Source organism: Onychomys torridus, chromosome 5 (genome assembly GCF_903995425.1).
Source record: "Onychomys torridus chromosome 5, mOncTor1.1, whole genome shotgun sequence".
Classification (NCBI taxonomy): Eukaryota; Metazoa; Chordata; class Mammalia; order Rodentia; family Cricetidae; genus Onychomys; species Onychomys torridus.
Window position 1 is genome coordinate 125,740,995 of NC_050447.1, and position 17,360 is coordinate 125,758,354.

Sequence of the window (17,360 nt, forward strand, 5' to 3'; positions counted from 1 at the left end):
AGAAAGAAAGTGAGGCTGGGCGGTGGTGGCGCACGCCTTTAATCCCAGCACTCGGGAGGCAGAGGCAGGCGGATCACTGTGAGTTCGAGGCCAGCCTGGGATACCAAGTGAGTTCCAGGAAGGGTGCAAAGCTACACAGGGAAACCCTGTCTCGGAAAACCAAAAAAGAAAGAAAGAAAGAAAGAAAGAAAGAAAGAAAGAAAGAAAGAAAGAAAGAAAGAAAGAAAGGAAGAAAGAAAGAAAGAAAGAAAGAAATCGATGATAAAAGTGTGAAACCCTAAGCAAAGCTCAAGGCTTCAGAATGGCCATTCTAACTGTGGAGGTTCATGGATGTGGACGGGACTTGGGAGTGGGCCAGTATCATCTAACCGTGTGGGGGTTTCTGTCTGTGAGGTTGTTGTGATTTTGTACCGTAAGAAAAGCATTTCTCATCACATGTCCCAATCCCTGTATGAAAACGCTTGGCAAGCATCACCTTCTAAGTCCCCTCTAAAACACTGCTACTCCATTCTCCAAGGAGGAAACCAAAGCCCCATCAAACAGCAGCACCAGGATTTGAATGTGGCTCTACTTAACTCCTGTGCCTGGTTCCTTCCCATCCTTTCTGACTGGTTTAGCTTGGACAGAGGCAGGGAAGAGGAAGAACACACCCCTGTATCAGCCAGCTTTCTGCTACTGTCAAAGATACTGAGATAAATCAGCTTGATGACAGAAAATCTTTATTAGGGCTGATGGCTCTGGAGGCCAAGGCATGGTCACTGGGCCCTGTTGTTCTGGTGACATGGTGGGAAGCACACTGTGCCAAAAGATGGTGGAAGCTGTTTACTTCACAGCAGTCAGGAGAAGGAAGTGGGGGCAGGCCAGGGCACTGCCATTTCCTTGAGGACATCTCTCCAATGACATGACTTTAAAAATATGTGTGTGTGCATGTATGCACATTTGTAATGTTTATGTATGGGCACACATTTCACATAACACATGTGGAGATCAGAAGAGAACTTTGTGAGGTTGGTTCTCTCTCTCTACTTTCACATGGCTTCCAAGAATGAAACTCAGGTCATCAGATTTGAGATGAGCACAGGCCCCTGACTTGACTTCTGGCATCCTCCCACTATACCCCGCTATTAAAAATGCCACCACTTGTGGTGATATATTGTGTCCCCCCAGTATATTGTGCACCCTAATAACACTTATCTGAGGATCCAAGGAAAAAGCCAGCCACTATATTAAACATAGAACAGGGTGCGCAGTACATTGGGGGACACAATATGTCACCACAACTACTTCCTCAGAGAGCCACAGGCCGAGGACCAAACCTTTCACACACATAACCCTTCAGGGGGCAGTGTCCAAAGCAAAGCACCTCAGATATAAAGCACTTGAATCTGAGGGAACTCACCTAAAAAACTTGTCATTGGGAGAAGAGAAACATAATATAAAAGTGCTACAAAAGACACGCACAGATGTGCACACACATGCAAGTGTATATGCACACACAGAGAGAAATGCGTGTACATTCACACACCACTTAGAGCTGAGGCCAGGCTGGTGTCAGTGGTGAAGCATCACTCTGACAGCTCTAAGATGCTAGGAGGATTAAATTACACTGATGCATATCTGTTGGAAGCCTTCCCGGAGACTCTCACACCCATCAGCATTCTGTAGCCAAATTAATCAACAGATGGTTATCAAGACACAAATCTGCTTGCAAAGATATTTTTGTGAAGTTTAATTCTACAAAGAGAAACATCACTCCTTGTTAATGTAAAAGAAAGACATAAATACTAAGAGAAATCACGTGCTTGGCAGTTCCCAGAGCCATCAGGGAAGATTAGGAGTTTAGATGACAAGAGCACTCCGGAATTCTGGGAGCAGGAGCTATAGAGGGCTAGCAGGCTTCTTCTCCTAGCTTGCTAAGCGCAGCATGGGGCTTACTCAGCACAGGGTGTTCTCTCTAGGTCCGTCCCACTGCTTCAGGGATCAGTTCTTCCAGTTTCAATATTCTTCGTAGCATTTGTGTGTGTGCTTGCACACATGTGTGCATGTGTGCACGTGTGCACATGAGTACTCTAGGCCACTGGCCACATTACCTGGGATCTTCCTGTCTGCTTCCTTGGTGTTGGCATTGCAAGCACATGCCTCTACACTGGGCTTTTTTTTTCACATGGGTTCTGGAGCTCAAACTCAGATCCTTGCACTTGCCAGCTAAGTTACAAACTGGAACCAAGGTGGAGGTTCCAGGCAGCCATGGGTCCTCGGAAAATTCTTGGTCCATGATCATCACCTATCCATGCCTTCCTGTTCCCACTCCAGGAAGAGATGATGGTAGCTACCATGGCCCAGACTAAGAAGGCAGCTCTCCTTCCAAGGGTGCCTTGTCTGACCCCCACCTCCACCTCACAAGTGCCAAGGCATGCCAGCTGCACTGTCTCTCGCTGCTTCCCTGCTTCCTGGCTGTGTGGTCACGGCCACGGAATGACACTCAGTTGCTTTGGAAGCATCAGTGGGGGCTCCGCAGGTGGGCGTAGGAACCAGAGGCAGGAGGATGGAAGTTGGGTGCTGATTTAGCAGCACTTTCTCCCCTTGACCCAAACATGGTCGTATCTGCAGCTCCAGTGAGCTGTTTCTTTTCAAGTTATTTTCATTCTTTTATCTTTTAAATAATGTTTTTGTAAATTATTTGAGCGTTTCATAAGGTGTATTTTGACCACATTCATTCAGCCTCTAGCTCCTCCCATCTCCACCCTCAACTCCCAACTTTGAGATCCCTGCCCCCTCCCTACAAGATTGTGTTGCCCAACTACTCCTGGGAGTGGTGCCAGCCCTGGACTGTGATCAGCTTACCAGGAGTCACGTCACTAAAGAAAGTGGACTCTCCTCTTGCTGCTATCAAATGCCCATGGCTCCTCAGCCACTGCACGCCTCTCCCCTCCACGCTGCGATTCTGTCTGGCTTGAGCTTGTGCAGTTCTTCTGAATGCTGTCACGATTGCTGATGGCCAGCTGTGTCTGGGAAACAGAGACCCTCAGCTGGTAATGCACAGAGAATAGAAGACTAGTTCTCAATCCTCCATGGGATATACATGTGACAACCGCCACCCACAAGGCTCAAAGAGCTTCCCAGGAGAGGGGGCAGAAAGTCTGTAAAAGCTAGAGGTGGAGAACAAAGTCAAATTATTTTTTAATGGGAGACTTTGAAACCACAAAGCTGTGGAAGGGGGGAGAAATTGAATGCATATTATGTATATGCATGTATTCATAATTGTCAATGTACGTGGTAGAAACTTAAATAGCTTCCTCCTTCTCAAAATTCAAGCTTCATTTCAACTGTCCTTTCTAGATTTTTATTTATAATATGTGTGGTTTTGCCAAACTGATTTTTGGTCTGCATGGTATTCTAATGCCATGGCCACACTGTGTTGTATGTGACCACATCACTACTGAGTGAAAGATGAAAATGGTCCTAACTCTGGACCTCAGACACAATGTTGCAGACTCCTCTCCTCCCTAGCTAGTCCTCGCTCAACCCAATAATTCTATGAGATAAATTTCTAGAGTTTAAATGGCTCCGAGGGTCACCATATTTTGATTTTTATCACTATTACCAAATTGGTATTCAAAGAGTAACCTTGCACATGACTTTGCTGCAAGCACTCATTTGGCATGCCCTTGCACACACCGTTCTGGTAAGTGTTGGAAATCCCCTTGGGAATGTTCTAGGATGGGATGGTACCTTCCCCTGAGGTTCACAGATTATCTGTACAGAGCACAAGCTGCTTTCTGTGTGCTGTTCCTGTTTTGATCTTCTCCCCTCTGGACTGTTTTGATTGTACATTCTCTTTCTCTCTCTCTTTCTCTTTTTCTTCCTCCCTCCCTCCCTTCTTTCCTTCCTTCCTTTCTTCTTCTTTTTCTTTTTCCTGTTCTTTTCTTTTTCAAGACAGGGTTTCTCTGTGTAGCTCCTGCTGCCTGGAACTCACTCTGTGAACCAGGCAAACCTCAAACTCAGAAATCCACCTGCCTCTGCCTCCCGAGTGCTAGGATTAAAGGTGTGCACCTCCACTGGCCAGCTGGTTGCATGTTCTTATAAGGAACATTTTTGTGTATAGTCATTACTAGGTTCTGAATACAGGACACAAATTTGTCACAGGTGGGTCTTGCATTTGTTATGGGCCGTGGGACAGAACCAGTATTGCTAAGTATCAACTTTGTTGCCCTTTCTCTTCAAGTGTCTGCATTTCACAGCCTACTTGGAATGCTCCCTTTTACGTAGTGTGAAGACAGCCAATCCTTTCTAGTGCCAAACACTGGAGTTTTAGTTCCTAGGTTCTTCTGGAGTTTTGGTGTGTGGCCTGAAAACCTAAGTTGTTTTGCTTTGGATGGACAATCTTCTCAATTAAAAAAAAAAAAAAGTCCATATTTTCTATACTAACCTAAAAAAAAAAACAAAAAAACAAAAACAAAAAAAAAAACCCACTGTGACATGCTAAATGTCCACACTTAGACTACTACAATTTGATTATTGCAACTTCCTATTATGTTATTCTTAAAGTCTTTGAATTTTTTCAGAGAGAAAATTTTAGAGAGAGCAAAGAAAGGTCCCCAGCACTTCCCAGGTTCTTCCTAGGACAACGTAAGAATAAGGAACTTGACATTGAACAATGTGTGTCACTTTACCACGGGAGCATTTTTGTAGTTATCACTTGGCTCAGAACAAACAGCATTCCCTCACTGTAACAGCCCCCTTACACTGTTCTTAGAGCCACCCCGATGCGCAGTCTTCGGCGCTGACAACCACTCGTCTCTTTCCCATCTCAGTAATTTTGTTATTTCAAGGTTGTGATACAGATGAGATCACACAATGCGCGTTCTTTTGGCATTGTCTGTGCTATGCATGATGCCCAGGTGTTGGCTCCAAACATTCCTGTTCAGTCCACGAAAGGAGTGTTGTTCTTGGTGCTAACCCATCACCCTGAAAGTAGTGCTGTGGCTGGTACAGAAGAAGGTGCTCTCCACAGTGGTTCATAGGTTCTTGCATGAATCCTAGATTTCACTGAGGCTTGGGGAGCGTTGTTGGGCTGTAACTGTGTGCTGTGTGCCCTGTGTCTTGCCTTGCTGATGACTAAATGAGACCGTCACACACACTAGGCGAGCACTCTGCTACTCAACAACTCCCAATGGAAGTTTCCATTTTTGAGAATCCACTGAACTATTTTGTACAAAGTGTCTGCATCATCCCACTGCCTTGCCCACAAGGCACATATTCTTCTGCCCCTGCAGCAGATTTAGGGTCACAACCACTATCCAAATTCAGTTTTAGCTTGTCTAATAGATATACAGTATCATATAACATTCACCTTTTCTTTCTTTCTTTCCTTCTTTCTTTTCTTTTTGTTTTGTTTTGTTTTGCAAGGCAGGATTTCTCCATGTAGCCCTGGCTGCCTTGCACTTTGCTCTGTAGACCAGGCTGGCCTCAAATTACAGAGATTACATTAATATTTCTTTCAATGTTGACTTTTGGGTATTATTATTCTAGACACGAGTTCACATCAAACATATGGTTTGTGAATACTTATTTCCGGTCAGTAGCTTGTCCTTTCATGCACTTTTTCAAAACGAAAGTTTTAACATTTTATCACATTTTAAAATTTATGTGTATTTTGTCTATGAGAGTCAGGGAGGGTGCTTATCGCACTGCCCATGTGGAGGTCAGAGAATAATTTGTGGAAGTTTGCTCTCTCCTTCTACCATGTGAGTCCTGGGGATCAAACTCAAGTCACCAGGCTTGGTGGCAAGTACCTTTACCTGCTGAGCCATCTTGCTAACCCCAGAATTCTCACTTCTTGTCTGAAGTCTACTCTCTCATCTTTTCCCTTCATGCAGCAGACTTTGATTTTATGAGCAGGATGCTTTACTGAGCACTGGGCCCCAAAGACTCTCTTCTATGTTCTATTTGTATAAGCTTTACATTTTATTTTAAAATATAGTATATTAGTCAGCGTTCTCTAGAGTAACAGAATATATGGAATAAAGTCTCTCTATATATAGAAAGGGGGATTTTTTAGAATGACTTACATACTGCGGTCCAGCTAATCCAACAATGGCTGGCTGTGAATGAACCAAGCATCCAAGAATCCATTAGTTGCTCAGTCCATGAGGATGGATATCTCAGCTGGTCTTCAGTATTACACTGGAATCCCAAAGAAGTAGGCTCTAATGCCACTAAAGGAATGGACTTGCTAGAAAAACAAGGGCAAGCAGGCAAACACTTCTTTCTTTCATGTCCTCACATAGGTTTCCTGCAGAAGGTGTATCTTCCTGTCCTATGATCCAGATTAGGAGCAGACTTTTCTACTTCAAATTAAGCAAAAATTCTTCACAGGTATGCTCTCCATTCTTGGATTTTTAGTTAATTCTGAATGTAGTCAAGTGGACAACCGAGAATAGCCATCAGATATGGGATCTATTCTGAGTGGGTTTGGGTTTGAGGTATGAGGTTTAGGTTGAAAATCCTATTTCTCCTCCATAAAACCACTATCACAACTCCATCAGAAGTCAGTGGGCAGCTGGAGACACAGCTCAATTGTCAGAGTGCTCATTTAGCAAGCAAGAGGCCCTGGGCTTCACGCCTAACATAGCACCCAGCTAGGCATAGTGGTGAGCATCTGTTACCCTAGCACTCAGGAGGCAAGAAGATCAAAAAGTTAGAGGTCACCTTAGCTACAAGGCTAGTTTAAGGCCAGCCTGGGCCACATATGATTGTGTCTCAAAAACAAACAACCCCACAAACAAACAGTTGTTCATGCTGAGAAGACTGTTCCTGGGCCAGTGTTTGTTCAACTGATCTCAAGTCTCCCCTGAGCAATCACACAAGGTTGACGACTGTGACTCTCAGTGAGCACACAAGCCCAGCTGGGATTTCCTAAACCCAGCTGTCTCTGAATGGCTGCAAACTGTATAGCAACTTAAGCCTGGCTTTCCACAAGTCTTCATTTCTAGACCCAAGAAATGAGCCTGAATCATATATCTAGTTTATATTGTGAGATGCTGTGAACTCACTTACCAGTTCTAAGCACTTGGTGGTTCTGTTGTCTATTTGTTGCTCATTTTTAATCTCTCTTCACTCTCTCTATGTGAGCCATCACGTTGTCTACAAAGAGGAATGGTTTCACATCATTCTTTCCAGCCAGCCTGACCTGTATTTCCTTTTCTGTATTGCCTCCTCAGAGAACCTCGAACTCCGATAGTGTATTGAATGTAACAGTGAGAGGGGGCCCTTGGCTCACCCCCAGTTGCAGAATGCAGTTGTTGGGACTTTCCCCACTCTGTGTGGTTCTAGCTGCGGTGTCTTTGCTCCTGTCACTCACGAAGTTGAAGGTGCTCTTTTATGCCTGGTTTCCCAAGAGACTTCCAGAATCCTTGGCAACTGTCGAGGCTTTTCAACCTCTTCTTCACTTGATGTGATCACATGATTTTTCATCTTTATATCGTGCATCAGATTACTCCAACTTATCAAACTCCATTATCAAGCTTGCCTTGCACACCTGGGATGTGGATGTGATGCATATTTCAGTTTATATATTGAGGGATTCTGTTCACTAACAATTTCATTAAGAATGTTTGCATCTTTGGGAGATGTGCTTGTATGTATACAGTCTGTGCATGTGCGGGTGTCTATTTATCTGTGTGTATGTAGATGTAGTGCACATGAGCCATGGCACAAATGTGATGGTCAGAGGACAAGCTCAAGTTTTAGTCCTCACCTTCGACCTTGCTTGAGGTGGGGTTCTTCTGGTTTTCTGCTACATCCACTACACTGCTATTGCATTTGACTTTTATATCAGTTCTGGGGATGCTGGCAATTCTGTCATGACTGCAGGTTATGTACAAGTGTGTCGTTCAGACCCCAAGAAAAGCATCTGTAAAAGATAAAACCCCAGTTATCTCTATTGTTTATTTCTAGTTTAAAATGGCCAAAAAAAGCATCTTAGTTAGGTTCTCTATTGCCATAAAGACACACCACGACCACAGTGACTCTTAACAAAACATTCAGTGGAGTGGTTTACAGTTTCAGAGGTTCAGTCCATTATCAGCATGGTGGGACATGGTAATGTGCAGGCAGACATGGTGCTGGAAGAGCTGAGAGTCTTACAATGTGATATGTAGGCAACAGGAAGTGGTCTGCAACACTGGGTATGGCTTGAGCAAATATGAGACCTCAAAGCCCACCTTCACAGTGACACACTTCCTCCAAAAAGGCCACACCCACTCCAACAAAGCCACATCTCCTAATAGTGCCACTCTCTTTGAGGGCCATTTTTCTTTCAAACCACCACAAACAGTCTCTATAAAATTTCAATTCCTTTAATTTTGCTGAAGGAGCTGGTGAGAGAGCTGGCTCAGTGGGTAAGAGCACTGCCTCTGTCCACTCTTTCAGAGGATTCAATTTCCATTCCCTGGACCCACATAAGGGGGCTCAGAAGCACCCTATAACTCCAGTTCTGAGGATGCCTCTGGCTTCCATGGCCATTTGCGCTCATGTGCACATAGCCATACACAGACACATATACATAATTTAAAATAATAAAAATGTCTTAAAAATTGCTCAGGCCCCCTTCATAACTCAGAGTCCAATCTCTCTAGGGGTGTGTTCTCCATTTCTAAAAAGAAGGTGTGCCCTGCTGCTGGGGATGTGCTGGGCAAGTGCCAGTTGAGCCCTGGAGGACACTGCAGCGAATTCTTCTGTCTTTCCTCTTTTTTGACCCTAATGCTTTCTCTTTCATTTAGCAAGAGTGAAAGTCAATGCCTCCAACTGCAAATGTGAAAAATCACCTATTTCTCCTTCCAGGTTTTTTTAACATCGGAGTTTGTTTTCTTGCAAGAAAAAATAGTCTTGGCAAGGCATTCTGCAATCACTGATAAGAAGATTTTAACTGTACACAAGATAAGTAGCTATATGAAATTGAAAAACTATTTTCAAAAAGTACATAAAAGTTTCACATGATGAGTTTTTAAATATGGTTTATGTTTGTAATTTCACATGGTTAAAAAGTGCTTCAAATGTACTGATGGGAAACTGATCTTTATAAGCAGTGACAGGGTTGATGTAAACTGTAGAAACTATCTGAATGAGAAAGCTAACATTGTGACATTCAAACTTACGTGAATCAGTTTGCAATTCCCACTCAGGTAGATAGATTAATCATATAATAAACACCTATTTGGAATCCAACAAAAGTCTATTGAATTCAAATTATGCATGTTGGGGGATGGGACTTGGAGGCCTGTGTGTGAGTGGGCAGGACCACTGCTGATCAAGGTACTGCACCATCCAATGAATCTTCTCCATAGCCTTTTCTTCTCAGCACACTGCCCAGAAACACTCCCAGAGGCTGGACATTCAGCTCCTTCAGTGACACACTGCCCCTTCCTGTTCTCTGATTACATAAACCAAACACCTCTCATTGGAACCCTCTTCACCGGTGGCTTCAGGTCTGCCAATCTTATTTCCAAGAATTAGCCTAGGCACACTGGCAATGGTTTCATCTGTCCTTACTGATTCAAGTTCTCCTTTTGATCCTAATAGCCTTTCATGGTCTACACAATCCACAAGAAATGCAATGATGTTAATAGCAGAAAGGTAGTTTTTCCATATCCTTTGGACTGGACATGGCCAGACCAAAAGTTATAAAAGTCGTGCCAGAAATAGTGAGTTCTTCTGAAGTGGGATGTAGCATTGGGACGAGGGCCATGCCTGTCATCTGTCAGCATGAGCAGTAACATTGTTTTACCCGAATTACTTAATCCAAGGAATACCAACTTACCAGTTTACCAGCTTGTTTGTTTGTTACACATTCCTAGAAACGGCAGCACACTGCCAAAAGCACTGTAAATCCAGTCAGGTATGAAGGACGTATCCAGATCTTATGGGGTCTGAGGCTCCAGAAAAGGCAGCTCCCTTCTCTGTGCCTCCCTGACATGCTCAGGAATGGCTCTGCAAAGCTTTGGCTGCCCTTTCCTTCAGTTTTACCCACTGCTTTTATGATGAATTTTGTAGCTAGCTAGTCTGGTCTGGTTTATTGTGTTTAGAATCATTGTTTCTTTTATATCAACTTTTCAATCATAGGCAACTTTTTTTTTTCTGTTCCTGGCATTTCCTTTGCCCTAAAGTCTATTTTATCTTATAATAATCTAGCCATTATTTGCTGTCTTTGATTAATATTTTTATGTCTTTTCTGTTTTTAATTCCAACCTAGATCATTATATGTGAAGAGACTTTTTGTAGACTACATAGTTGGGTTATGATTTAAAATATTTCATTTTTTATTTTTTTTAATCATGTGTTTGAATGTGTCTGGGATGGATGGGGGCATGAGCATGTGTGAGGGCAGGTGCCATAGAAGCCAGACAAGGGCACTGGATCCCTTGGAGATGGAGTTATAGGCTATAGTGAGCTGCCTGACTTAGGTGCTGGCTTAGACCCAACTCAGGTCTGCTCAAGAGCACTACAGGGTCTTAACACTGAACCAGCTCTCTGGCCCCTGGGTTTTGATTTTAAATCCACCCTGTCAGTCTCTGTCTTAATTGATGTACTTGAAACATTGACATTTAACTTGTCTTTTGTTTGTTTTGAGACAGGGTTTCTCTGTGTAGCTCTGGCTGTCCTAGAACTCTCTGTATAGCCCAGGCTGGCCTTGTACTCATAGAGATCCTCCTGCCTCTGCCTCCTGAGTGCTGGGATTAAAGGCGGGTGCCACCACCACCTGGCTAACGAAGTCTTGATTGATACGTTGAGACTTTCATCTGACATTTCTCTCTTTCTTTCTTAAGCACTGGGAATTTCGGCAAGTATTCACCAATACAGACAAGCTCCCCCAGCCTCCTCTTTCTTTTCTTTCCTTCCTCTCCCGGTTATCTTTGTCTTGGCCACTCGACCTCTTTAGAACTTGATTTTCTTTACTCCTGTGACTCTGCGTGTGCCTCTGGCCTGTAATTTACGGTTGTTCTAGCCTGACTTCATCCACCATGACTTCTTGGGATCTACTAGTGTCGTTTTTGTCTGAGTCAAGCGAAGTGAGGACAATTTGCTTTCCAGGCTGGGGAATGCAGCTGGGTGCTGAAGGGCCCAACTAGAAGGTATGCAGTCTTGGGTCTGATTCCTGAAATGGCAGGAAAAGAAGAAAAAAGTAAAGTAAGCATGCTTTTCTTTATCCCCCTTCCCATCCATGATTCCCACCAGGACACTTAGCAAGACTCTGACCCTGTGGGTAGGAGAAAGAGCCACAACTTCTTCAGTGGTCTAGCCTCTGTCACCCAGCTGTGTCTAGTAGGATGTCTTGAGGCTGACCATTTGTGTAGGGTGTCCTTGTTGAAAACAACGTGTAGAATCTCACTCTCACAGGCTTTCTTTCTCTAAAAAAGGTAGACCAAGATGGAACTGGAGACAGAGCTCAGTTGGGAGAGTGCTTGCCTAGTACATATCCCCATCATCACATGCACTTAGTTACAGTGGTTGCCCTGATTAATGTAATCTGTCATCTGGACACAGTCTAGAGTTACCTGAAGAAAATATTCTTAGTTGAAATAATTGTCTTTATCAGGATGGTCTGTGGGCATGTCATCATGTATGTAGGATGATCCAGCCCACCACGGGGACTGCCATTCCCTATGCGGTGATCCTGGGCTACTAAGAAAGCTAGAGTATGAGCCTGCTAGTGTGGAAACATTCACTTTCTGCCACGCCTTCATGGACTGTGAACTGGACATGTGAGCCAGATAAAGTTGCTTTTGGTCAGAGTGTTTTTATCACAGCCATAGAATTAGTGGCACACCCTGGAATCCCACCTGAGTGGCAGAGGCAGAAGGATCAGGAGTTTAAGGTCATCTTTGTCTATACAGCAAGTTCCAGGCCAGCTTGGGATACATAGGATCTTGTTTTTAAAAACGGGGGTGGGGAGCAGGCATGGCTTTTGACAATCCGAGCAAACTGGAGCTTTCTGGTGGCAGGGCGTGCCAGTGTTTGCCTTTCAGTGACATTAACCCGGCAGCTCACTTGACAGGGGATTGCTTCTCTGGAGTGCTCTCAGGAGGAATGCTTTCTTCTCACCTGCTTCTCCTGTGAGAACGTGACAGAGGAAGGAGGGGTGGGTGGTGCCGTCACCTGAGTAGTCGCAACCGTGATGGCAGAAAGAACACTTTGGACAGATGTCAGAATGGAGAATTTCTGGTCTGGAGAGCCATTTTCATTGAAGAGAATACAACTGTTTTTAAGCAAAGTTGGGAAGGAAGAATTGTTTATGGTAGTGTGTGACTTTCCGATTCGATGGAAAGTGCCTTTAGAAGAGCAAGCATCCTTCTCTCCACAACATGGCAACAGTGTGGCTGGAGCCTTCTCTCCTCCCACCCACCCTCACGTCCATCTCAGGAACAGCGAGGTGCACATGCGGAGCCTGTGTCCAGGGCTGGGGCCACACTTCATTTCACACACACACCTGTAGTTTGATCTGACATTACAATGTCCAGTTTCACATCTTTTCACTAATACGTGAAATACATAATAAACAATAACATGCACACACTCCCAGGAGCCTTCCCACTGTCCTTTTTGGGAACCTGAAAGGAATTGACTGGTCAGAAACCAAGGCACCCTTTGGTTCAGTTATACACAGGCAGTGACAATGGCTGATAATACATTTTCTGTCTCCCCACCCTCTATAATAAGTTTTTCCACTGAGGCAGTAAGCCAGATCCACCTGAACTGAAAAATTATAGCAACAGGTGTATTGAGCAAAGCAACTCCCGGTGGGCTCACTGGTCTCCAAGAACAAGGCTAAAGAAGTCTTTCACCTGAACTAAGGCAGGGAGATTTTATAGATTGATGGTGAGGGGTGATGACGTATCTGCCACAGTCTGGTCAAAAGCTGAGCACTTAGACAGGGACTTGAGCGGCTGGTGGCATCAGGGGAGGAAGTTGTTGCCAAGAATGTGGAACTGGGCTAGAGAAAGGAACCGGGCTTTCCAGAGCATGCAGGGGTGACAGAGGCTCCAACCAAACAGCTGTCCTCTAGAGGGGGACACTGTGTGTACACAGTCATTCACTGGCAGACCTCATTGAATTTTACAGAGGTGTTCCCAAAGTTTCAAGAGAAAACATATTTGCTCCTTCTTTTTAAAGTTCTTTGGAAGTGATGTTTGGTCAAAAGCATTTTATTTGAGTGGAATGCTTTGGGTTGGAGTGAGTGCTCCTGGTCCCTGGTCCCAACCCTGTCCAGCTCATTTGTTCAAGTTGTAATCTCTAATATGGTCTCAGAAGTGACTGTCTTAGCAGTTAAGGGGCTCTTCAAAGGTAACAGAGTAAAAATGAGGTCCCTAGAGAGGACCCGGATCCTACTCCTGATCACACAAAATCAGGATGCAGAGGAACTGACTGGGGGAAGACACACCTACTAGCCAAGGAAGAAGCCTCAGACTCCCAACATCCAGGACTGGGAGAGAATACCTATCCATGGATTCAGTCATCCAGTCTGGGATGTTTTGTCACAGCACCCTGAGCTGACTGACACAGGAAGTCCATCACAGTGATGTCATTGCGGAAAAATGAGTTTTAAAAATAAAATTTATAGAGAAAGAACAAAATAGAAGTGAGTCATTTCTTAGACGAGGTATCATCAGTTTGGGGAGACGGCTAAATGGATAAAGTACCTACTGTGTAAGCATGAGGACCCCAGATCAGATCAGATCTCTGGCACCCAAATAAAAGCTGGATGTGGTGATGTGTATCTGAAATCCAATGTGGGATGGGCACAGAGGCAGAGACAGGCAAATCCCTGGAGCTCACCAACCACCCAGCCCAGCTGAATCTATGAATTCTGACTTCAGTGAAAGATCCTTTCTTAACAAATAAGGTGAAGTACAACAGCTGAGAACATCCTGCTTGTCCTCTGGCCGCACACGCGCGCGCGCGCGCACTCACACACACACACACACACACACACACAAACACACACACAATTTAATAACATCTCAAGCTAGCATCTTCCTGGTGATTTTCATGCAGGACATATTCTCTGTAAACTGCCTGGCACAATTGTGACCTTAGTCCCCCTTTTTGGACAATGCTGATGTTTTACTATGGAGGACCTGGCATAAACCCAGAATTCTGTTCTACTTCTGGTTGTTTCTGGTACCATGGCACCCTCTATCAGCAACTTCCCTCAAGACTCCAAGAAATCCTGTCCTGTGTTTGGTGCTGCTCTCTCAGTGTTGAGCATAGCTGCTTCACTCATGAAAATACATGCACCTTCAAAATAGTTGATGAGAGTTAGGGGCAGCTGGTAGAGGGCTTGCCTGGCATGCACAAAACCCTGGCTTTGATCACCATCACTGAGTAGATAGAACATGGTGATGTAGACCTGGAATCCCAGCACTTAGGAGGTGGAGACAGGAGGCTCAGAGATTGAAGGTCATCCCTAGCTACACAGTGAAGTCAATGCCAGCTTGGGATACATGAGATCCTGTCTCCAGAAACAACTTTGTAAGCTATAAAATTTAATTGATAAATAATGGGACAATTACATGTAAGTCTCCACATGCTCCTAGAAATGCAAAGAATAAGAAATTTTGAACACATCTCTATTTGTAATTTCCTACTCTTAATGAATCTAATGGGCCCAGAAAGACCTTGAGTGGCAGAAATAGAAGGAAATGTGGTCCACATATCCTGTGGGTTACACCAGAGAGCTCATCTCAAATGTCAACCCACCAACATCAGTGAAAGCAATGCTTTCTAAGATGAACTGGTAAGAGCCCCTCCCTTCAGTGTGCTAAAGGGGTGGTGCATCCAGTGAGACAAACCATCCTGAGGTCCTTGAGAGAAAGGAATGCCAGGCACCGAGTCTGGACAAGTTGGGTTGGAAGTTATTAGAGACAGACTCCATCCCGGTAAGTCATTCAGCTAACATTTAGACTATGTGGGAACTAAGTTATAAATAACTCGTGGTCTCACTTGAGAGTTATTACACACTGCAAGGCAAAATAGCAGCCCTGGATACTTGACAAGGATTCCATAGTCAGAGGCCATTAACTTCATGCCTAACAAACTAATCACAAAATTCTGCCTTGATGCTTATTTCTTCTTCATACAAATGACAACTTGTGATTTTGTTACAATCAAAATCAGCATAATTCAATTCTCAGCACTTGTCTCATTCAGTTTCGACCCTTGTTTACTTCTGGCAAGCACGTGGATTTAATGAAAAAGATTGCCTGCTGGTCCCCTAGTTATTTCTCAATTTCCTAGAAATGACTAATTTAGGTTAAGTGATGCCAGTGGAGGGTGTATCATCATTAGGCTTTTGAGAGGCTCTGGTTTCCTGGATCAGATGATTAGGAAAGAGATCAGCTGTCCCCTTAACCCCGCAGGAAACCACCTTGGGTTTCCCCCACTAGTCCCCTTGCCACAGAATCCTACAGAAATCAGAGTTTAAAATCTCTCTATTCTGGCCTCTATGTGAAATCCAACAGCTCAAAGTTAAAAAAAAAAAATATTTATTATGTATACAGTATGCATGTCAGAAGAGGGCACCAGATCTCATTACAGGTGGTTGTGAGCCACCATGTAGTTGCTGGGAATCAAACTCAGGACCTCTGGAAGAATAGTCAGTGCTCTTAACCTCTGAGCCATCTCTCCAGCTCCCAACAGCTTGTTTGGAATCTTGTTCACTTGCCATCTTGGACTGGATCCGGTTTGTGTTAAGTTGTTTTCTGTTGCTGTGAGGAGTTCCTGAGATGAATCAACTTGCAGGAGGAAAGGCTTATTTCGGCTCATGGTTTCTGAGGCTTCTGTCATGGTCGGCTAGTCGTTTATGGGGGCTATGGCAAGTCTGACCAGCACATTGGGAGTGTGTGGTAGAACACAGCTGCTCACCATGAAGTAAGTGGGGCAGGAAGAAAACTTCTCCTTTAAAGCATGGTCCCAGGAGCCTGCTGCCTCCCACTGTGGTGGGCCTCCTAGGTTTTGACCAGCTCTCCATAGTGCCTTTAAGTCCAACTCCATCTATGAGTTAACCTATTCAGGAGATAGAGCCTCAAGACTGAACACCTTCTAGACCTTGCTGCAAGGAGGGTACAAGCCTCCAACACATGAGTCTTGGGGGACATTTTAGTTCAGAGTATAATGCCATTACAACGGCCAGTTTTGGGTGGCGGCTCTTTAAGATGACAGACATAAGTAACAGAAGGCACACCTTCTGGGGACACCTGCCCCACACATTCTCAGCAGTATGACCCTCCCAGAACATGTACCACACCACCTTCTTCCCTTAGATCACAATACCCAAAGGAAGGCGCCAGAGCAAGGGCCACTGCTCTTTTGTTTGGTTTGCTCTGTTTGGATGATAAAAGAGAGAGAAGCATTAGCAACAAAGAATTCCCACAGGGATTCCTGTTTTCCCAGTCTGTTCAGGGCTTCATGTGGGCTCAGGGGCTGTCCTGGGAGGTGGAGGCAGCCTCTGCCTCTACACCATTGGCTGCTTTAGTCTGTCCTTTTTTTTTTTTTTTTTTTTTTTAAACTTACTTCCTTAACCTTTCCATGTGAACACTGTATGTTGCACATAGCCCTCTTTATTCTCCATTGCCCTTCCGGTAGTCCCCTCTGCGGACCTAGACAATTTCACATGCAGCTCTCTCCTGGGCCCTGTCTTCCTCTTTCTTTAAAGAGTTTGGCTTTCTGGGCCCCTTTTCCTTCTCTTTGTGAGGGTGTAATATTCCCTCCTGCGTGAGGATGTTGTAGGATTCAGGAGGACAAGCCAGCCCTCTACAGTTAGCTGGTACACCACGCTCCATCCCGATGCGGCCCGGACCTTGTCTGTTGACCTTCACCCACCTAAATCAGGTTTGGAATTGTGAATCAGCTTTTTGTATCCTTCCTGGCACTTCTCTTCACACTAAACGAGAGATGAAGAATCTGCTGCGATGAAGCCACACGTCTGGGTCAAACCTGAGAAGAGCTACAGACACTGGGCATAAATACAGCAGGACATCGGGGAGGACTCTAGCGCCACCTGCTGCCCATATAAGTACTAGCAGGGGACTAGAGAAGCCCGAAACACCAACTTCTGGTTCCACTGACCTGCAGAAAATACTCCTTTGAATAGAATTTGTCCTCTTACTAAACACATGTAAATATGTGTATGTACACATGTAGGTCTTGGCAATTATATATATATATATACAATTTACTATAAAATATAGATGTTTATACAAATATGTGTGTGTGTGTGTGTGTGTGTGTGTGTGTTTAAATGTTTTGTGTAGAAATGGTCTGCTTCTCTTTCCTGCCCATAAACTCTAAATTCTTGAAGCATG

General features: G+C 44.4%; 1 pseudogene; it reads right to left on the reverse strand.

Moving 5' to 3' along the window:
- Nucleotides 1-17,360, reverse strand: part of LOC118584685 — a 58,308-nt pseudogene that overhangs the window by 40,579 nt on the left and 369 nt on the right.